The 23,535-nt window shown below is 44.2% G+C and overlaps 1 protein-coding gene across 5 annotated transcripts in view; it reads left to right on the forward strand.

The window, feature by feature from the left end:
• Window positions 1-23,535, forward strand: part of CYRIB (CYFIP related Rac1 interactor B) — a 152,491-nt gene that overhangs the window by 31,577 nt on the left and 97,379 nt on the right. For all 5 annotated transcript variants that reach the window (XM_036830188.1, XM_036830189.1, XM_036830194.1 and 2 more), the window contains exon 2: window positions 6,467-6,519. The gene's annotated coding sequence lies outside the window, so the exon portion shown is untranslated. The remainder of the gene's footprint in view (window positions 1-6,466; window positions 6,520-23,535) is intronic.

Here is a 23,535-nt window from a genome sequence, read left to right on the forward strand (position 1 = left end):
GAGAGTATGTGAATAAAAGAAGCTCGAGTACACGCATACCTTGTTTTATCGTGCTTTGAAGATATTGCGTTTTTTACAAGTAAAGATTTGTGGCAACCCTGTGTTGTCAGATAATACACAGTGGCATAGGATTTAGTGTGGCATAAGTTTAGGTGATGGGCGTCGAGAGGGTGGTGTGATTGATGAAAGCTGCAGTAGTTATCTTAACATTGTTATCCACAACCATTTATCTCCTATGTGCTTATTTATTTTTATTTCCTAATTTCTGATTCTAAATATTTAGGGCTGCCCCTGTGACCCTATCCTTTGCGTTTCCTTGTTGCCCTTGGGTCAGAGTCACACTGTGTCACGGTAGCCAATCCACACTCTCCTTGGAGCCTGAGATCCTTGAAGATGGGAACTCTGTCCTCATGTCCATCTCTCTGGCACCTTTGGAGCTGCCTGGCATGTGACAGTCAGTCACGACATTCTTATTGAGCAAACCAAGCTATTACTAGCCAAAGGCCCATGTGTGGTCACTTTCGACTTTGTTGTTTTAGTTGTCAAGGCTGCTATAACAAAATGCCACAGACTGGGAGCTTATAAACAACAGACATTTATTTCTCACTGTTCTGGAGGCTGAAAATCTGAGATCCGGGTGCCAGCATGGTCTTGTAAGGGCCCTCCACCCATGACAGAAGGAGTGAGGAAGCTGTCTGGTGTCTCCCTTATAAGGGCACTAATCCCATTCATGAGGATTCCACCCCCATGACCTCCCAAAGGCCCTACCTCCTAATACCATCACACTGAGGGCTTAGGATTCCAACATTGGAATTTTGGGGGGGATGTAAACATTCAGACCAATAGTGCTTGTTATTGACGTATAATATGCATATAAAGAAGGGCACGTCATGATTATTTTTGCATGTGTGTTGATTTAAAACATGAAATGGCAGATGTTTGGAGATAGAAGGCAAAGGGAAGCAAAGGGTAGCATGCTCAGGTGTGAGCTATGGAAGGGTCTCCCGCTAACAGTGTGAATCCTGAGCCAAACACAGCAGATCTTCCAGCCTAGCTGCTGAATGCCCCTCCTGCTTAGCACACCCCGAGACAGATGCGGACTGGCGTAATTCATCCGAGCAGGGCAACAAGAGGTTTGGAAATGTTCTAAATAAGACCTCCTCATCCTGATTAAGAAATTGTATTCTTTTTTTTAAAACAGATATTTGGTTTCTTAGTTAGAACTGAGGGGTAATGTGAACATATAGAAAAATCGCCTCCTAATTCAGGGTCAGGGAGGCAGGGGTAGGGAAAAGTCGGATTAAGAGACCACTTTGAACTAATTGCAGTGTTAGCATTTTCAAGTGGCTATGGAAACTGCTGAGTGTTCACAAGTTACTTTTGCAGGGCCCCCTTGAATGTGCAAGATAAGCTAGCTACCTGTGCAGTGATCACATTTCATATTTTTTTCACAAATTTATAGAAAGAATTGATGTGCTTAAAAGTCTATTTTTATAAGTTTGTTAAATATTGCCCTGGTAATTTTTTTACGTTCTTGCTAAGTCCTCCAGATAGTATAAAATAAGTTTCAACCTAAGTTATAAGAATTATCATGAATTCTTATAAATAGCTAACATTTGTTGAGTATTTAGTATGTATTAGCCACTGTTCTGGGGGAAAGTTTTATTAAATAAGTGATTAAGAGTTGTTGGAAATACTACAGAGCTCGTGTAGTTGAACAGGATTATGGGTATACGTTTCTAATTTTATTAACAGGGATAGAATGAATCATGGCTAAGAAAAAACAGCATGTGATAAACAAGCCAATAAAATTACAAGATGAATTTACTGAGGAGAAGGAGTAATTATTTGAATTATTATTTTTTTGTTTAATTAACATTTATTAAGTGTCTGCTGGGTAACAGGCCCTGTTAGGTACTTTTACATCTGCTGTTTTATTTAATTACCATGCATTTTTCACTTCCAGATAAGATTTCCCATGGGCTTCCTTTGACTAATGAGTTATCCTAGGACCCTGCTTTACGGTCCTGTTTGCACCATACAATCACCTGGGGATCTTTGGAAAACTATAGTGCTGGGGTTTCATCCTGAGAGAGTCTGTTTAATTGTGCAGGCTTGGGATCCAGCAGCAGTATTTTTAAAGGTTTTCCTCCCTCCGCTGTGAACTCTGGTTGAGCCGGGGTGAGAACCACTATGCTAGGCTGTTTGAGATGTTATTTCACTGGCAGAAAAATATTGCCTAAACTCTTCAGCAATAAGCAACTATTGCAAACTTTGGGAGTTTGCTGTGCCAGGTGGATATAAGTAAAACACCTGCTTTCCTTTGTCTGTTTCCTATTAACTGGGATATGGGAAGTGTCAGAATAATGATTTAATGAAGCAGGCTAGAAAATGTCACCCTCAGTGTCTCAGACCCAGAATTTCCAGGTGTACTTAATTTGTCACCTGGGTTTTGCTCGGGGGTGGTTTCAGAAACAACATGCCAGTGACTTGCATACTAAGTTTTCTTTTTTTAAGGAAAACGTACTCTAAGGAACTTCTACACTAAAGGTAGTTCCTTTAAATGAAATACATATGTATGTACACAGTATAGATCTGTGAATAAAAAACTTTAAGAGGACACAGGAATTATGAGGAATTCTTTTGATGGAGGGGTTATATAGGTCGAAATTGCCTCCTTAAAAATCGTGTTTGCTGTCACAGTAAAGTTAATATCAAAACATTAAAAAAACAAGAGGGAACTAAGTGGTTTGGGGAGCTCAACTTTTCTTTAAAAATTCTTATAGCCTGAGATCACATAATAGAGATTTAACCTAAAAAATGATCCATAATCCAAGAACATATTCAATCCCTAAGAATTTTTTTAGTCACCTTCATAAATAGATTTGTTTTAGTGGGAACTTTTAGTCCTGCCTAGAAAATCCCAGGAGTTGTGAAAGTGTGGTGTAATTGGCGGTCAGGTAAAGGAAAGATTCCGTTAGACCTGCGAACATTAAGCATTTTCCCCTAAAATAAGCAACGTTTCTGGTAGGTGTGACTACATAGCCTTCCATTTAAGAACGTTGTCCAAAAAAAAAAGAAAAAAAAGAAAGAAAGATGAAAGAAAAAGAAAGAACATTGTCCCCCTTTTAAAAACATTATATTGCATTTGCTAAGAGACCTGGAGCAAGTCATATCATTCTTTCGGACCTGAGGTTCTTCATTGGTAAGTAAGGGGGACTGTTAGTTTTCCAATGGGGCTTTGCTGAGCACCTGGAGTGGCTTAGAGAGCCCTGGCGGACGAGTGTTGAGCTGGCACCTCTCTGGGTCTCTGGGTTTCGAGCCCTGGCGGAGGAGTGTTGAGCTGGCACCTCTCTGGGTCTCTGGGTTTCCTGCTCTGGCCTCAGACAGAGCTGCTGTCTGGGGCGGCTCTGGATGGGTGCTCATTTGCAGAGAGAGGAAATCCTTTCGTTCTGCATGTGTTTTTGAGGACCTACTATAAGTCAGGAATAATACCAGGTGCTGGGGACACCAGGATATGACCAAAACAGAGTGTGAGCCCTCAGGTAGCTGGAAGTGTCCTGGAGCACACAGACAGGGACACAGATAATTCCAGTGTTTCTTCAGCTAGGTCAGGGGCTGGGTGGGAGAAGGTTGGTCAAATGACTGACTGTGTATGTGAGCCCTGGGTGTATTTTTTTTAGAAACAAATGACAAGTAGAGGACAGTTCCCTCCTTGAGTCACTGCCTAGTCACTCTCAAAGGGAAAAGAAAGAGGAAGGAGGAGGGCCCACGTGGGATGCTTGGGACTTCCCTCGTGCCCTGGAGTGGACTCAGGGACTTGGCCGTGCTGGTGAAAGGGCTGTCGGGAAAAGAGGAGGATCTGGGCTCTCAGAAGACCCCAGAATTAGCCCTTAGGACTGGGAGGGACCCTGGGAGTCATCTAGTCCAGGCAAGTTACCCTGGCAAGCCCACCTGCCTACATATCCTATGTCTCTCTTCCTACCTCTTGTGCTTGACCTTGTAAACCAGCAATTTGGTCTGTGGGCCTTTGCAAGTGCTGCCAATTCTGCTTGGATCTCCCCGGTTGGGCAAATTTGAACTTGTCTTTTAGTTCTCAGCTTAGATAACACCTCCTTGGGGAAGTCTTTGTTATACCCATCACTTTCCATCTCCTGCTGAGTTAATTAAATACCCTTTCCAGTGATTTCCCAGCACCTGTACTCACCCCTGTTGTAATACTTTTTGTTACTCCATTGTAATTGCATGTCAGCCTGTAATGCCCCACTAATCGATGAGAGCCCTTTGTGGCTGGGATGGTTTAATTCCTGGAATTATTCCCATGGCCACATGCTTGGTACATCGTAGGTGCTCAGTAGATAGTTCTTGAATGAATGAGCATCCTCACTTGACAGCAGCGGCTGCAGGACCTCAGAGAGGTTCAGTGACTTGACCAAAGTCACACAGCTCTGGGAGACCGAGACGGACTAGAGCCCATGCTATCAGCCTAAAAAGGAGACAAGATCAGATCCAGTTTCTGGAGTCATGGTCCTGGTTCTCTCTGCCCATATAGAGGAAGTGAAAGAAGGTCACCCTTGTTTTGAGATGAACACTTTCCTTCTAGGGGAGACATACTCTATCTCCTGGGTTTGTCTCTAAGTGATGCAAAGACCAGCTTACTCTTCATGTTCTTAAAATAAAACCAAACAAAGAGTTTTGGGGGCTTCCCTGGTGGCGCAGTGGTTAAGAATCCGTCTGCTAATGCAGGGGACACGGGTTCCAGCCCTGGTCTGAGAAGATCCCACATGCCGTGGAGCAACTAAGCCCGTGCGCCACAACTACTGAGCCTGTGCTCTAGATCCCGTGAGCCACAAGTACTGAGCCCACGTGCCACAATTACTGAAGCCGCACATCTAGAGCCCGTGCTTCGCAACAAGAGAAGCCACTGCAATGAGAAGCCCGTGCACTGCAACAAAGAGTAGCCCCCGCTCGCTGCAACCAGAGAAAAGCCCGTGTGCAGCAACAAAGACCCAACACAGCCAAAAAAATAAAATAAAGTAAAAATAGTTCTTTAAAAAAAAAAAAAGTTTTGTGAGAGTTAGTATGCTTTTTTCCAATTTCTAGGACTTTCACCCAGGACCTTAAAATTTTTCCCAAGTAAACAGCAGCTTGTCCTGTTTTCTGTTTTGTAAATCTGGTCAAAGAATCAGAAAGAAAGAAAAAAAAGTCCTTTATGTAGCTGCAAGACATAGCGAGTGGAGTCAGAACTGTCATCATGTCTCCGGGCATCTGTGTACGCGTGTGTGTTGTGTGGTGTGTGCACGCGCATACACGCAGGGTGTGGAGTGTGTGCACACATGTGAGGTCTTAGCTTGTGAGGATGTTTAAATGGTTCTTAAGTGAAATCCCCTTTTTCTTTGGCCACTGGGCAGTTTTGTGATTTTTCTTTAAAAGAGAATTTTAAACCACACTCAGGCAACAACGGAAAGAAAACCTGTACTGGTGAACAAGAGGATTGCTGGCAAAGTAGCAGGAGTGGTTGACATGATCGGCTGATAATGTTCTCCCACGACAATTAGGAAGGGCCCCCAAACCTTTTGTGAATAAAGTGAGGCTGGTTAAGTGGCTTCCGGTAGTCTCAGCCTCCGATGAAAAGCAAAGAGAAAACACTAAGGCAGCTGAAGATTTAATCAAAATTAAGACCAGAAGAGGGCATTCTTCCAGGCAATAATAAGAGCGTCTAGACACTGCAGATCTTGCTCCTATCTTCACACTAAATGCTGGTGAATGGGTTCGAATGGGATATTGTTTAACTATGGTTTTATGAAGACTCCCTTTGATTCATAGGTATTTGTCACTGTAAGAGATTTTGAGGGTGACAAGGATGGTGTAATGTACATGTTTGTTTTCCTTTCTCTGCAGTGTAGAAACCTAAAGCAGGAAGCGATTCAGGGGTAGAATGACTAAGACCAGTTCAAACTCAAGTTGAGCTGGGTGTTTTGCTGAGACCAAGACTTGCTGAGGTACCCCAGAGTTCCAGCATCCTTTATCTTAGAATTCTGAGTCTGAAAGGACAGCCAGGCCCTGCCTTCTATGTCCCTGGGACAATGCAGTCCAGCCAAACTGTGCCTTCATCAGAGGAGTTTGATTTGGGTTTGCTCTTTACTTGCTGTGCAACCTTCAGCAAGTTACTTAACATCTCTGAATCTCCATTTCCTTCTTTTTTTTTGAATCTTCATTTCTTTATTTGTAATACACAAGACTATTTTGAACATTAAATGAGAAAAACGTTTGTGAAACATGCTCTGTAAACTATAATGGTCGGGAGAAATGTTATTTGGATTGAAATGCTGTTGGATAGAAATGCTATACTGGGTTGTTATTCCTGGTACAGGAAAAATCAACAGTGGTTAGGATTTACTGGAGGCTTTTTTGTGTGCTGGAAACTTGTGACTTGCTTAATCCTTGCTATAACTCTGTTTTACAGGAGAAGAAACTGAGGCCTGGAGTTTGAGTAATTCGTTCAAGGTTACCAAGTTGGTAAGTAACAGAGCTGGATTTGACCACCCGGCTTCAGAACTAAGAGCTTCATTTGAATTATCTTAAGCTTCGCAACAGCCCTAGAAAGTTGAGGTTCAAAGAAGAGAAGTAACCTTGCCCATGTTCATTCCACTGGTAAGGGGTTGTCTTAGTCCGTTCAAGCTGCTGTAACAGAGTACCATAGACTGGGTGGCATATATACAACAGAAATTTAATTCTCACAGTTCTGGAGGCTGGGAAATCCAAGATCAAGGTGCTGGCACATTCGGTGTCTGGTGAGGCCCACTTCCTGGTTCTTTGTGTTATAACTTCACATGGTGAAAGGGGCAAGAGAGCTTTCTGAGGTCTCTTTTATAAGGGTACTAATCCCATCCGTGAGGGCTGCGTCCTCATGACCTAATTAATCACTTCCCAAAGGCCCCACCTCCAGATACCATCATATGGGGGGTTAGGTTCCAACATATGAATACTGCGGGGGGGGGACGGACACAAACAGTCCATTGCAGGGGTCGATTCAGTATTCCCATGCAGCAGTCTGGCTCGAGAACTTGTGCTCTTAACCACTGTAAACCTGCTGCTCTTGTAAGGCCCCTCACGGAAAACCCATTCTGTGAGCCTGGGTGCCCTCTACCCCCGAAAGGGCACTTCCCTTTTCTGCCCTTTCCCTAAGCTTCCTGGTACCCTCACTCCCCTCCATTTGACTGTCCAGTCTCTGGAGATGCTTAGCCATAGAACGGAGACAGAACTGGCAGAATGTTATCCAGCAGTCTCTCCTGCATGCCTTTAACTTTTATTTTCGTTGAGGTATGACTTACAGACTGCATAATGCACATCTTTTTAAAAAATTTTAATTTTATTTTGGAGTATAGTTGATTAACAATGATGTGTTAGTTACAGGTGTACAGCAGAATGATTCAGTCACACCCATAGAACGCACACATCTTAATCATACATCTTGATGAATTTTTAACATGTTGCCCTCACTGAGCCGCCACTCAGATCAGGATAAACGGTATTCCCATCACATAAGTTCCCTCATGCCCCTTTGCTGTTAGTACTGCCCCTGGAGATAGCCACTATCCTGACTTATAGAAGTCAGATCATGTCTATCATAGCATAGGTTCCTGCTTCTATCCTATCCAGATCCATATATACTTGCTCCACAGAAACAAAATAGAGGGCTTCCCTGGTGACACAGTAGTTAAGAATCTGCCTGCCAATGCAGGGGACACGGGTTCAAGCCCTGGTCCTGGAAGATCCCACATGCTGCGGAGCAACTAAGCCCATGCGCCACAGCTACTGAGTTTGCACTCTAGAGCCCGCGAGCCACAACTACTGAGCCCGCGCACCTAGAGCCCGTGCTCTGCAACAAGAGAAGCCACAGCAATGAGAAGCCCGCGCACCGCAACGAAGAGTAGCCCCCGCTCGCCGCAACTAGAGGAAGCCCGCGCATAGCAATGAAAACCCAACACAGCCAAAAATAAAATAAATAAATAAATTAAAACAAACAAACAAAAACAAAATAGAGGTAAAAATCACACTTTCAATAGCGTGGGTGACCCTGTCTTTCCACCAAGCAGGCATCTCTCTTGGAGTGAGCTGAATGGGAGACACAGATCTGCTGTTCTTCTGTTGGTCTTTGTTCCGATGGCTTTTTAGGGGGTGAGCATCTTGTGCTCTCGAGTGTGTTTCTCATATTTATAGATTTTAATTATCATACAACATGGCCCCGAAATCCAAGCCGGCTATTTCTTCTTGTGCTCAACCTAAGAAACCCAATCCAGTGCTGAAGAAAAAACTGGCTGTGTTGCACTTAATGAGAGATGGTTTTTCTGTCTCCATGATGAGGCTTTATTATGGGATTTTCAAGGGGAATTGTGATGCCCTTCCATTTTCATATTACAAGTAGACTTTAGAGGCTAACCCTTGAGTAAGAGGCAGTTGTAACGTGGACAGAACTCCAGCATGGGTAAGTGGGTGTATTAGACTTGGTGACCTGGAACACTTTTGGCAACATGGCGGACTGACTTGTGTGACTCCTTCCTGATAGGAACACAGAGTTGACTGATATACAACAACTATATCTAGGGGAGCTCATCAGAAAGGGAAGTCCACAAGTGTCAAAAATGAAGAGAGAAATCTAAGCCAAATGGTTATGTGAGCTGAAAGCCTGACAGCTTATGGGGCTTTTGCACCCAGATGGAGGCTGTAGAGTCTGGGAGTTAAGGTTTTAAGACCACAGTGGGTCTAGAAGTGAGACCTGGATCCAAGGTGGACTTGAGGAGCGTTAAACATTACACGTCTTCATGAAAAGGGGCTAGAAAAACTCCACTGTCTGGAGAAACAGGAAGCTTGTTTTGAGTGGAAAAAAGTCACCAGCAAGAAATGAAAAACCTGGGACTGTACCGTATGTGGTTGTGAAATCTATATTGTTATTGTCATAAGATATGAGAACTCCTCAAGCTGAGAAATTAGCATAAAAACTGGCTGCCTACTGTGGGAATCCCTAGCACAAGCACACAATCACTCCACAAGGATACTTCAACAACCCAGACCTAACAGGACTCCTACAGAAAGAACCCTAGGATGAGTTCACAATTAAATCATATGGACTATTCAGGAAATGAATGACTTTGAGTTGAAGGTAATAGAACCATCTAAAAGAGACTATAAGATAGTATATATATATTTTTTAAAGTATCATTTTTTCATTTTAACTATTATTTTTTAAAATTTATTTATTTTTGGCTACGTTCGGTCTTTGTTGCTGAGCGCAGGCTTTCTCTAGTTGTGGCAAGCGGGGGCTACTCTTTGTTGTGGTGCACGGGCTTCTCATTTTGGTGGCTTCTCTTGTTGCAGAGCACGGGCTCTAGGTGCATGGGCTTCAGTAGTTGTGGCATGCGGGCTCAGTAGTTGTGGCTCGTGGGCTTAGTTGCTCTGTGGCATGTGGGATCTTCCCAGACCAGGGATGGAACCTGTGTCCCCTGCATTGGCAGGCAGATTCTTAACCACTGTGCCACCAGGGAAGTCCCAAGCCAGTATATTTTAAAATGATTAAAGACTAAAGCTGATACAAAAATGTAATGAAAGACGGAAAAAGAATAGGTTGATTTGAAAAGCTGCCACATGGAAATGAAAAATAGTCATTGAAATTAAAATCTAACAAAAGGGTTAGCTGACAGACTAGACATAGTGAAAGAGATAATTAGTGAACTGGAAGACAATAATAACAGTTTACATATGTTAAGTCCTTAGTATGTGCCAGACACTGTTCTGTGTCCTTGCATTAACTCATTTAATCTTCAGAACAAAATTATAAGGAAGGCATTATCATTATCATCTGTATTTTACAGATGAAGAAACTAAGGTGTAGTAGTTCAAGCCACTTGCCCAAAGTCACAGAGCTGGTAATGATGGAGCTCGGATTTGACCCGCGGTTGTCTAGTGTAGCCTAGAGTCTGTGTTTGCAATTACTACACTGTAGAAAATCATCAAGAATAAGCAATAAGTTATAAAGAGATGGGAATATGGTAGAGAGGCATGGAGGAGAGAAGGAGAGGGTACTACTTAGGTCTCAGCACAGGGACTAGGGGAGAGGCATCATTAGAAGACAGAATAATTAGCTGTCCCTTCAGATCTTCTCCAGTCCTTAGGTTCCAAGAACTTGTGACCCTATTGAGGGCAGAAATATTCAAAGAAGGGTAGCAGAGCCTCAGTTTCCACTGTAGTATGCATTGATGGGCTGATGTTTGACAAAGGTCTCTCTGGGGGAAAGAAAAGAAGCCCTGACTGTAGCATTTACCGATTTCTATGGTATAAATACTTCCACCACGACCAAGTTCAAGCTACCGACATAATGTCACTGAACATGGCCTTGGGAAGAGATGTGCATAGTTGGCTCTTCTGAGCCAGTCTGAGCCAGCTCAGCACACCAGTGGGTCTGACGTTCATTCTGTTTTAAGCTCTGATCTCTGGGTTGTGCATCCAAGGGGCAGAATTTTCAGGAAGTAGTAGTATCCTGTGTAATATCACAGGGGCAGGAAGAGACAGTGGGACAAGAGTGGAGCTCTGCCCCTGCTTTCTTCCCTTGAATTTAAGAAACAAGAAAACATTTTGTGGATGTGTGTGGAGAGACTGGCATCCTTATGACACTGTTGGCGAGAATGAAAGTGAGTCCAAGCTCTTTGAAGGCCATTCAGCACCATCTGCCAACATTTTAAGTGCAAGTACTCTTTGACCCCGCAATTCCACTTCAAGGGTTTTATCTTATAAATCTCATCTTTCCTGTAGTTACACATGTGTGTGAAGATGTGTGTAATGTATGTTCATTGCAGCATTGTTTGAAGTAGCAAGACCCTGGAAGCAATTGAAATAAATGTATGTCAGGAGAGGATTGATCGAAGGGATTATGGTGTATCCTTACAGGAGAATACTGGGCCACCGTTTAAAGTAGTAGGTCGTATATACCAAGAAGGAATCATCTCCAGGATGCATTCTTTTTTTTAATATATGTAAATTTATTTATTTTATTTTTGGCTGCGTTGGGTCTTCGTTGCTGTGTGTGGGCTTTCTCTAGTTGCAGTGAGCAGGGGCTACTCTTCCTTGTGGTGCGTGGGCTTCTCATTGTGGTGGCTTCTGTTGTTGCGGAGCATGGGCTCTAGGTGCTCAGGCTCAGTAGTTGTGGCGTACGGGCTTAGTTGCTCTGCGGCATGTGGGATCTTCCCGGACCAGGGATTGAACCCGTGTCCCCTGCACTGGCAGACAGATTCTTAACCACTGTGCCACCAGGGAAGTCCCCATTCTTTTTTTTTTTAATTGAGGTGTTCTTTATAGTTGACATATAACACTATATTAGCTTCAGGTGTACAACATAATGATTCCCTATTTGGATATAATGTGAAATGATCACCACAGTAAGTCTAGTTAATATGCATCACCGTACATAGTTACAACATTTTTTTTCTTGTGCTGAGGACTTTGCAGATCTACTCTCTTAGCAACTTTCAAATATGGACTGTAGTATTATTAACTATAGTCACCACACTGTATGTTACATCCCCATGATTTATGTACTTTAGAACTGGAAATTTGTACATTTGACCCCCTTTACCCATATTTCCCACTCCCCAACCCCCAATTCTGGCAACCAGCAATCTGTTCTCTGCATCTATGATTAGGGATTTTTTTGTTTGTTTGTTTTTTAGAGTCCACATATAAGTGAGATAACACGGTATTTGTCTCTCTCTGACTTATGTCACTTAGCGTAATCCATCCATGTTGTGGCAGATGGCAAGATTTCCTTCTTTTTTATTGCTGAGTAATAGTTCATTATATACATATATATAATAGATCACATTTTCTTTATCCATTTATTCCAGGTTGCATTCTTTTTTTATTATTAATGAATTAATTTATTTATTTTTGGCTGTGTTGGGTCTTTGTTGCGGTGTGCAGACTTCTCATTGTCGTGGCTTCTCTTGTTGCAGAGCATGAGCTCTAGGCATGTGGGCTTCAGTAGTTGTGGCACATGGCTTCAGTAGTTGTGGCATGCAGGCTCAGTAGTTGTGGCATGTGGGTTCAGTAGTTGTGGCTTGTGGGCTCTAGAGTACAGGCTCAGTAGTTGTGGCATGTGGGCTCAGTAGTTGCGGCTTGCGGGCTCTAGAGCACAGGCTCAGTAGTTGTGGCGCATGGGCTTAGATGCTCCGTGGCATGTGGGATCTTCCCGGCCCAGGGCTCGAACCCGTGTCCCCTGCACTGGCAGGCGGATTCTTAACCACTGTGCCACCAGGGAAGCCCCCCTGTTTAACTTTTGAGGAAAAGCTGAGGCAATGGTGGGTCTGGGGTGGATGGAGGATATCTTACTGTATATCCTTTTTTTAAAAAAAAATTTTTACGGAATTCCCTGGCGGTCCAGTGGTTAGGACTCTGCGCTTTCACCGCCAAGGGCACAGGTTCGATCCCTGGTCGGGGAACTAAGATCCCACACGCTGCAGAGAGCAACCAAAAAAAAAAATTTTTTTTTTTTTTAAGCATAAGCTTATGATATTTTTGTTGTTGTTTAAAACAAACTAATTAACAAAAACTTCACTTTGGGAGCTTTCAACCCAAACCCCTCTTATTTTTAGGGGAGATTGGCAGGTCTCCATGGGGTTGCTGATCCCCAGCATTTATTGAGCACATGCCAAGGACCAGGCACTTGCCCGTGTTGTCATACGCTGTGGGTCTCTCCATTGTCTGACTCTTCCTGGACTCTAGTAGTGGCCTGGTCAGTGTGTGATAAACAATAATCCCATTTTCAGGAAGAGGGGAGGTAAAGTCTTTGTGGGAAGTCATGTGGCACGCAAGGAGAAGAAGTGGAATTCAACAGCAATCTTAAAAGTGCTTTGTGAACAGAGGGAACCAAGCTGCTTCTTAGCAATCCCAGTTATCTGCAAGGCATCTCAAGCCTCTCTCCCTCCTGCCATTAATCCCCGAATCTCTCTTGAGACCACCTGTAAGTGTTCTATCAGTGTTAGTTTTTCCAGCTCTAAGGTTCTTTGCTCTGGAAAGTTGGAGCTGTGTTTCTGGACCAAATGAATCGCTGGTGTGTTTAGAAACCACAAAGGCAAGGAGAATTTGTCCTGCGCTGTCCTCCTTTTCTGACTTATTTTATCTTCACAACTCTCCTGTTGAGTTCACATCATCAAAGATCTAAGAGACACTGGCTCTGTTCACTTAAAAAGAGGGACCTTCAGGGCCTTTCTTAGCAAAATAGATGTTCCCAGAGGTGCTTTCATTGTTGCCCTTGTTGTTTTCAGCAATCAGCCACGTTTCTAGCCCATCATGACATGTTTTATGGAACCAGAGGCTTGCTCGCTCTCTCTCTCTCTCATCATTTGGTAATAAATTCAGTAAATAGGTTATTCATCTTGAGAGGGCTGTTGTGATGTTTTTGTTTTAATTTAATTAATTAATTAATTTATTTTTGGCTGCATTGGGTCTTTGCTGCTGAGCAGGGGCTTTTCTCTAGTTGTGGAGAGCGGGGGCTACTCTTCATTGCAGAGCACGGGCTCTAGGAGCACGGGCCTCAGTAGTTGTGGCTCATGGGCTCTAGAGCACAGGCTCAGTAGTTGTGGCGCACGGGCCTAGTTGCTCCGTGGCATGTGGGATCCTCCCAGACCAGGGCTCGAGCCCGTGTCCCCTGCATTGGCAGGCAGATTCTCAACCACTGCGCCACCAGGGAAGCCCCTGCTGTAATGTTTTTGTGATTTGTTCAACAGTAATCCAAACGGGCAGAAAAACTGGAGTGAAAACTTAAGTTCATGGAATCAAAATCACAAAACCTGACCTGAATATTATTTAAGAGTGTAACATCATCTGTAACACTGGGGTGAAATTCTTGCAAGGGAGGGCCGTTTGACCCTGCTCTCGGCTGTTGCTGTTTTGTGGGCTCATCCAGAGGGCACCCTTTAGTGCTTTAAGTATCATTGGCCATGCTGCAATGTGGGATGTAGTGCTTTTAGTTTACTGTGAGATGACTGTGTATCAACCGTGTTGACTTCCCCAAACAGTAATTCTATCTTCACTGCCTGAATGAAGATACAGAGGAAGTTGAAATGCTGTTTCTTGCATGAAGCCTGCCCTGACTCCTCCTCCCTGTGCTCCCATTGCTCTGAGCATTGCTTTGTGTAGTATTTAGTTCAAGCAATTATCTTATTGGCTTTATTTTTTTAATGCCCTTTTGTTGTTATTATTATTTACTTATTTATTTATTGGCCGCACCGTGAGGCACGCGGAACTTCCCCGACCAGGGATCGAACCCATGGCCCCTGCAGTGGAAGCGCGGAGTCTTAACCACTGGACCGCCAGGGAAGTTCTACTGGCTTTAAATAATTGTAGTTGTTTGTAGCTATCTCCACCTCAGACCAAGTGCCAAGAAAGATGCCCTGGATCCTCTCGCTTCATCTGTTTATAGCCAGCATGCAGCTTATGTCACGGCACTTCAAATTTCATGAGTTAGGATTCTTTTGACCTCGTAACAGAACCCCACCTTGAACTGGCTTCCACAGAAAGGGGATTTGCTGGTTTATGTAGCTGCAAAGTCCAGGGATGGAACTGAAGGCATGGAGGCTTAGACGGTGTTGCTAAGGCTTACACAGGTTTTCTCCATCTCTCAGCGCTGCCTACTATTTCTTTTTGGATTGTGGTGGCAAGATACCTGTCAGCAGTTCTAGCAGCAGGGGAGAAAAGGCCACTTACCCAACAGTTCAACAAAAGTCTTAATGTCTCTGATTGGTCTTCCCTGATTGGTGCCCGTTCCTAACCAATCCCTGTGGCCAGATGAATGAGATGCCCTGACTGGCCACCTTGGATCAAATGTCCGCCCCCTGAAGAAGCTGGGGTCGGGTCTGCACCTCCCAGAGCCCAAGAACTGAGAATGAGGGAAGGCAGATGTTCCCTGAGAAAATCTGGGAACCGTTTGTGAACGGGGGTTAGGCAAAAGCAAGGATGTCCAATATAGTAGGTTTTTAATCAGTGTTTACCCAGTGAATGAATTAACAGATGAATGAGCAAACAAGAGCTGCTACTGATTCTGTGAGCTGGTTATACGATACCCGGAGTGAGGTTTTAACAGATGGAGCCTTTGCAGAGAGGAGGATAAAAGAGAGCCTTGAAATCAAGTCATGTAAGGATGACATTAAATTAGCTGAGATACTTAACAAGAAATAGGAGACATATGATGGCTGTTTCTGAATGTCTGAAGGGTGTTCATGGGGACGAAACATTTGCTGGGTTCCTACTTTGTGTCATAGGTTCTAGGCTAGATGCTTTAATTGCCATCACCCTACTTTGATTTTCATTTTATTTTTATTAGACCACCAATTTATGTTCATTATAGAAAATCCAAAAATGCACAAGAAAAGAGAAAAATAAAAGTCCTTCCATAATCTAACTACCTAGGGCTAGTTGCTATTAATATTTTGATGTATATTCTCTCAATCTTTTCTCCGTGTTTTACAGATGCATTTAAAAATTCTTATCTAATCTTGGTTGTTGTGTTTGTCAGAGAGAAACTGGCTTAGAGAGTTTAGGAACTTGCCTGAGGTCCCAGGAGTAGTCACTAGAATTCTAGGACCAGAATTTGGTCCACACCTGTCAGCCTCAGAAGCCCTCTCTCATTCCCTGGTCTTTGATTTACCTGCTGCATAACCAGCAGTCTGTGTACTAACTAACAGGGTTTTACTACAGTTCTATTCGAGAATCTTGATTTCATCACTCTTTGTTTATCCACACATTCGTCTTTATTCATGTACTCAGGAAATATTTCACTGGGTGTTTTGTGGGTGCTGGGGGTAGCCCAGTGAATGAAGCAAGGTTCCTGCCCCTCTTGGAGCTGCCAGTTGAGCTGAGTTCTGCATCACTGTAAATGGTTGAATCAACAGCCTCTAGGGATGTGCAGATCTGGGATACTGCCAGTTGCACAAGTCTCACACCCCTTGTGAGAGGAAGCAACCAGCAAAGCCAAAAGGAAGCACCACAGCCAGAAAGCTGGACAACCTAGTTTTATATATGCCTTCTGCCCAAGACCCCTCTCCTAAAGGGAGTGGGTTTGTGTCGAAGGATGGGAGGCTCAGGGTGTGTGTTACCTGTCCCAAGGCTGGCTCTGCTGAGTGATCTGGGGTGTGGCCCACCATCATGTCCATATGATGACTCTATGTTCTGAACTCCGGATCAGAACCCATAGTTTGAAGCAGGGTTAGCTGAATGGAAGGAGGGAAATACATATTTCCTGAGTATGGCCTCCCCTGAGTGCTTTCACATGGCTCCTCTTGCTCAGGAAGATGGGTATTATTATTCTCATTTTATAGGGGGGAAGCTGAAGTTCACTTGGAGTTTTGACTTGAGCTCAGGCCTATCTGATGGCTCCAAATCCTACGAGGTTCCTCTTCATGCTCCTCTGATCGAGACACATCTGGGGAGTGGGGCTCTGGAAGGTTCTGAAGCCCCAGATGCTTTGGTTTCATTCCATTCACTTATTTTAAAAAGTATTTATCGAGGACCAGGGTCCAGAAACTCTGTCAGGCGCTGGGATATGGGATGCCCAAGACCAATGAGGGCTCCTGCTCCTAGGGAACTTGAAGTCTGAGTTAAGTCACTGAAAGAGCGATAATGTTTCTGCACAATTCTCTGTTCAGTGATTCATTCAGCCCTGCAAGAGGGTGTATTAGGCTGCTTTGAGTTGCCAGGGACAGAAAACCCAGTTCAAATTGGATAATTGATAGAAGCAGTTGAATGGTTCACATAACCAAAAAATGGAGAGGTAATGTAGGTTTCAGGCACACTTTGATCAGGGCTCCAGCTTCCTCTTTTTGTGATTCTCTTGGCTCTGCACTTCTGTCTGTTGGCTCTATTCTCTGGTGACTCCCTTCATAATAGTGAGAGGGCTGCCAGCAGGGCTTCTGTATTGTTCAGCACCAGGAGACACCACGTAGAATACACGTGCTCTAAGAAGTACAGAGGAGAGCTGTCCTGTGTGGTGGCCTGGCTGCTGGTACCTCTCAGAACGCACGCTTGCTTGTTTACATCCAGGGAAGAAAGAGCTACCCTCTCTCCCCAGAGCCATTAAACAAAATTTCTGAGCTTCCCTCGGATTGGATCGTCTCAGGACACGCTCTATCTCTCAACCAATCACGGTGGCAGAGGAAATGGGATAACACTGATTGGCTTAGACCATTCCGGACCCACCCCTGGAATTGGAGATGAGGTGTGAATGAATGAGGGATGCTGCTTGGTGGGACAGGAATGGAACAGATGTTAAAGAAGCAATTGCTCTCTCCAAGGGGCAGCGTTTAGGATCTGGGTATAGAAAGATGAGTAAGGCATTGTCCCTTCTCTTAAAAAGCTCCCATTCTAGTGAGCTTCCTGAGAGTTTGGCAGCGATCAGAGGAAGGAGTGTTTACATTGTTGAAGGCTAGGCACATTACATGTTTTCTCAGTTCTTATAATGTTCTTGTCAAGCAGGTATTTCCATTTTACAGGTGAACAAACAAGTTCAGAGAGGTTAAGTGGCTTGCTGGCAATTGCACACCTAGGAGAGGGAAGCAAGGTGTTTTGAGACTGTGGATCCCACATTTCTTCCTCTCCTTTTTGTGATGTAGTGAAAATAGATTAACAAAAACCCTTCAAAGCTTCCTCTAATGACTCCTCCACAATAAGCAGGGCCTTGGGGGTAGTTATTGCTTTTCATTTCAGGCTTTTATTAGAGGGATCCTGCCTGCTTGTTTTCTTTAATTAAGTCTAAATGGGAGGAAAACCCCTCTTCCTGATCCAGATAAGCAACAGATAATTGAATGAGCTTCTGAGAAAAGCAGAACCATTGTTAGCTCACAATGCATCAGGAGAGATGGTTGCATTCAGATAGTTTTACAAAAATGATTTCTCTCTCCTTTTGACTTTGCTGCCTGAGGCTTCCATTTGGTTTTAAAATAATAGAGTAACTATTATGTAATCATATACAATGCTTCCTCCCCCGGGCCCCAAGTTAACAAGTGTTCACAACACAGAATACATTTTTTGGTAAAGAGTTAATGTAAAGCCAGAGTGATTCCTAAATTAAACGGCCCAAACAAGGGCAAACAAGTTGGATTTTTAGTTTTCTCCAGGCTCTGCAGAGCCTTAGCATCCAACAGAGCAGGAGATGATTTTGCTTGTGTGCTGGTGGCAAAATGTCTGTGTTCATACTGTTGCCTGCACCCAGCGTGCATGTCTTGTGCTTTGCTGCCAGGTGAAAGGCCCTTGTTTTGTTCATAGATCTCCTGATCTCACTTCCACCCCAGCAGACGTAATTTCATCCTGAGAGAAAGGAACAAAAAGAGGGAAATCAAAATGATGGTTGGTAAACACTTGACCCATAAGGTTTTCAACTTAGATGCTGTACTTCTCGAGTTTCTGCGTCTGCTTTTCACTTCTTTTTAGGTAATTAGTGATGATAATGAATTTACCTATCCACATTTCTCTTCAGTTGGCTACTATGTTTTGGGTCTTGGGGATCGAGAATTAACAAACTCATAGTCTCAGTTACTAATAGCTTTTGGTGGCTCTCCTTTGACCAGATGTCCTCCCAATCTGTCTCCACTAGTATAATTTTTTGGCTCTGATTTACTATGGGCCTGGCAAACTTGTGAAAGTAAAGAGGAAACGAGGTCTGAGGGTAAACTGCATAGGCCTCAGTGTCAGGTAAAGACCAGAAAAATATGGTTGCTGGGCTCATCTAGTTGACCCTGGACGGTGCCCACCGTAGTTGTTGTTAGAGTTAATATTTAGGGGCTATTTGTTGCCACTCATAACCTCACTGACCCGAATGATATGAATACCACTGTCATAAAGGTGGCTGGATTTATGGAACCTGGCAGCAGACCAGCTGGTGTGTGTACACAGGGACATATGTGTCTGTATAGATGTGAATCTTGCTGCCTCTATGATGGTGGTTCTCGAACTTGTCTGCACATGAGAATCACCTGGGGAGCTTTCAAAATTCCAAAGCCAGGGTAACACGCTAGATGCATTAATTCACTGACTCTGGGGCTGGGACACAAGCACTGGTAGGTTTTAAGCTCTCCAGGTGATTCCAATGTGCCGATGAGTAAAGGAACCACTGGTGTATGAGAATTATAATAATAACATCGTTATCATCATTTGAAGATGAGTAGGGATAATGGTAATGACAGGGGTACGAGCCACCATTATCATTTACCAACTGCTGCCTATAAGCTAGGCAGTGTCCTGGGTGCCTAACAAACAGGATCACATCCAGTCCGCACGGCAGCCCTGCAAGACAGCTTTATAGGTGGTTGGATAAAGAAAGGAGGGGGTCATGTCTTTGAAACTGATGTCAGCTACAGAGTTGCTTAATCCAGAGTGTCAGGTAAAGTCTACAAAGATGGAGTTGTTGGGTTCCTCGTGTTGATCCCAGAGTGACCAGTGTGGTCATCATTGGGGTTGAGATTTAGGGCTTGTTTGTTACCACAGAGTAACCTGGCCCATCCTGACAGATGCAGCCATCCTTTTAATAACCACAGTGGATTCAGGAGTCGACACGCAAAAGCACATTTTGCAAAATTATAAATTGAGGGGGAGTTTATTTTGGCTTGTGGCTTGGAAAGAGAAATGAGTGTAGTAAACCAGGCTATTAATCTTGGGTTGGTTGATTCATCCATCAAAAAAAAAAAAAAAAAAAAAAAAAATCCGTTCAAGGAATCAGGTGAAATAAATTAAAACATTACCTTGTATTTCTGTAGCTCTTTTCTCAATGGAGGACATAGTGCTATGCAAACCTCATACCATTGCTAGTCTTTTTGAAACCTCCTAGAAGGACCGCCAGTTTAAGTAGGGCTGTGTGTTACTGAAAGGTAAAAACAGGAACTAATTCACGTTGAAATCCTTATCCAATGTCCATAGAGATGCCTGACCGGAGTCTTGGTGGGTAGTTTGGAGGGGAAGTATGGGAGTGGTGGGAAGGGTGTTTGTAATAGAGGGAACAGCATGGGCAAAGACACAACAGCAGGGAATAGTATTTATAGGAACTCTGTGAGTAGTTCAGTATTACTACCAAGAACGATACCATTCCTCACTTAAGGGTGATTGGGAAGTCCCATGAAATCTGCATTTCCACTTGTTTCTTTTTTTTTTTTTTAAATTTTTATTTATTTTATTTTTGGCTGTGTTGGGTCTTTCTTGCTGCACGGGGGCTTTCCTCTGGTTGTGGCGAGTGGGGGCTACTCTTTGTTGCGGTGCGCGGGCTTCTCATGCGGTGGCTTCTCTTGTTGCGGAGCACGGGCTCTAGGTGCGCGGGCTTCAGTAGTTGTGGCATGTGGGCTCAGTAGTTGTGGCTCGCGGGCTCTAGAGCGCAGGCTCAGTAGTTGTGGCGCACGGGCTTCATTGCTCCGCGGCATGTGGGATCTTCCTGGCCCAGGGCTCGAACCCGTGTCCCCTGCCTTGGCAGGCGGATTCTTAACCACTGCGCCACCAGGGAAGCCCCACTTGTTTCTTTATCCATCTGTACATGTCTCCTAACTTTTTTTTTTTCTACCTTGGAAGAGATTTGTGAGTAATGAAGGGCCAAATAAGGGTAATGTTTTAATTGACCTTGTTTACCCTGGAAGATCACACCAGATACCACACTGAATGTTACACACTGCTTATTAGTAGAGATTTTTTTGCATGACTCTGTTGACGCCTCAGTGATCCAGACTCACCTTTGGAAGCAAACTCAGCAGTTCTCTGACAGTGTAGACGGGAACCCGTGTGCTCCTCACTCCAGGCCCGGAGTCCAGGCCTGGGGGGCTGTGCTCTGTGGGCCCCCTCTGGACCCGTTTTGGGCCCCTCCACTTTCTAAAGAGCAGAATGTTAGATTAAAGGTCAATTCCAAGGTTCTTTCCATGTCTAAAATTAGGTGATTCATTCAGAAACTCTGATGCAGGCACTCATTAATACAAGTGACCTATTAAACAAAAATGTTAAATAAAATGCTGAAGTGGACACCACAGACATTTCTCCAAGTCTGTGGGTTCAGACAGGACCAGAGCTGGGGCATGGTAGCATTCCGCTGTCTTCTTCTGTGCATTAAAACTGAGGAGGGGGTCTTCTCTGGTGGCGCAGTAGTTGAGAATCTGCCTGCCAATGCAGTGGACACGGGTTCGAGCCCTGGTCTGGGAAGATCCCACATGCCACGGAGCGACTAGGCCTGTGAGCCACAGTTGCTGAGCCTGCGCGTCTGGAGCCTGTGCTCTGCAACAAGAGAGGCCGCGACAGTGAGAGGCCCGCGCACCGCGATGAAGAGTGGCCCCCACTTGCCGCAACTAGAGAAAGCCCTCGCACAGAAACGAAGACCCAACACAGCCAAAAATAAATAAATAAAATTTAAAAAGTAAAAAAGGAGATACTGTTAAAAGAAAAAAACAACTGAGGAGGGATGCTCTCTCTGTAAACCTGTCTTTTTTTTTTTAAACAATGAGGAAGGATAGGTTTTTTTTAAATAATTAATTAATTAATTATTTTATTTTTGGCTGTGTTGAGTCTTCGTTTCTGTGCGAAGGCTTTCTCTACTTGTGGTGAGCGGAGGCCACTCTTCATCGCGGTGCGGGGGCCTCTCACTGTCGCGGCCTCTCTTGTTGCGGAGCACAGGCTCCAGACGCGCAGGCTCAGTAGGTGTGGCGCACGGGCCTAGTTGCTCTGCGGCATGTGGGATCTTCCCGGACCAGGGCTCGAACCCGTATGCCCTGCATTGGCAGGCAGATTCTCAACCACTGCGCCACCAGCGAAGCCCCTGTAAACCTGTCTTCTAACATGAAATCAGCACCAGGATTTTAGAGAGGAAGCTAGCTAAACCAGTTAAGCTTCTTCTTAACTTGGACCATATTGGTTCTCTCTTGGAAAGGTTTCCTTTATTCTTTCTCTTTTTCTTTTTTTTTTTGTTTTTAACCTTATGCAATATCTTTTCTTCTGTAGCCCCCAAATTCAAAACTGTGAGAATCTAAACTCTTTCCAGGCTCTTAGCTCCTGTTTGACTTATCCCTATTGTACTGTCTAAAGCTCTGTATTTCAACTATTGGGTCACACAGCTAATGACCTTATCGTTTTGGCTACTTTGGGGAGGGCTTAAATCTCACCTTCTTAAGCTGCTTATCCAATTCCCTGGTTCCAGGGCTGTGGCCATGTTGGGGGTTCAGAGTAGGGTAAAGGCCCTAGGCCTGGGTTAACTCAAGCTGGACCCATGCCATCTCTTTGACAAGCTGCAACGGTTTGAGTGCATGCCTTGTAGCAGGCATGGTGCCCGGCTCTGTGCTAGCACTGGGATACAGTGATGACAAAACAGGATGGCATCTGCCCTGCTGGAGCTCACAGTGTTCAGGGAAGTACACAAATCACCATACAATTACAATTATGTTATGTGCCGGAAACAAGAAACACGGGTCCCAAGGACTCTCCCAGCTGGGGATCTGACCTGCTTCGCTCAAAGTTCACAGGCATGGCCGTGATGAACAGCTCAAGCGAGCAGTTGGAGGCTGGAGGCATTCAGAGTAGCATGTGATCCCAAAGGCAAGACAAGACCAGGTGAAGGGTTCAAGATTAAGTCCACAAACAGCACTAGGGGCCCAGTGATTTGATAAAGTTCAGGACAAGGCTGGACATCTCCTCCCTTCCCCCTCCCCTTAGACTCCCCCAAACCAAAAGGAATGATTCTTTCCCTTTAATTTTCCAGGCCATTTGTCTGTATCAATTTCTTTGGCAGTTGTGTGTTGCTTTGTATTGTAATAAGGTAGTGTGTCTTTCATCCCCTGGAAGGGAAGGCTGTTTCCTGTACTCTGTGTGTTCCCCCCAGTGTGTGACTCTGGATGGAATTGTCGATCAATTGGTTCATGAAAGACCTATGGTTTACCAGTTAACCGTAGTATGTGGGCCTCATTCTTCTTGCATCCACAGCAGCTGCTCAAAAGAAGGCTCAGGACTGATGAGAACAGGAACAGGTAACACCCCAAGGGCCCCTTAGTGCTCAAATTCACCAAAGCTTCCGTTGATTGAGGCAGTTAATGGGGAACTTCTATCAACCTGGGAATAGTTTAATAGATATTAGCTTGTAATTAAAAGTTCAAAATAAATTGGCTTTTCTTTTCTGCATCAAATTACCTACTTTTCCTTCTGCCCCTGTGATTCTGTTTCCATTCACAGAGTAACTAACCCCCAAGAGCCTTCTATCCCCTATGGCCCCTCCAGCCCTTCCTCGTGCCCTCCTTCAGGTCCACTCCCATTTCCCTAGGCTACTTCCATTTCTCTTTCACTTTTCTCCTCTCTACATGCTTCTCTGTTCGAATGCTATCTTTTTGAACAAATAAAATTGTTCAAAACATTGAAGGAAAGTAAAATTCTTTCATCCCTGCTCTCATTGTGTTGTCGTTGAGTTTTAACTTCTCTGATCCCATTTGCCATTTTCCCGTAAGTGTAGATATTTTATATGAATGACATTCTATTTTATATATA

Source organism: Balaenoptera musculus, chromosome 17 (genome assembly GCF_009873245.2).
Source record: "Balaenoptera musculus isolate JJ_BM4_2016_0621 chromosome 17, mBalMus1.pri.v3, whole genome shotgun sequence".
NCBI classification, from domain to species: Eukaryota; Metazoa; Chordata; class Mammalia; order Artiodactyla; family Balaenopteridae; genus Balaenoptera; species Balaenoptera musculus.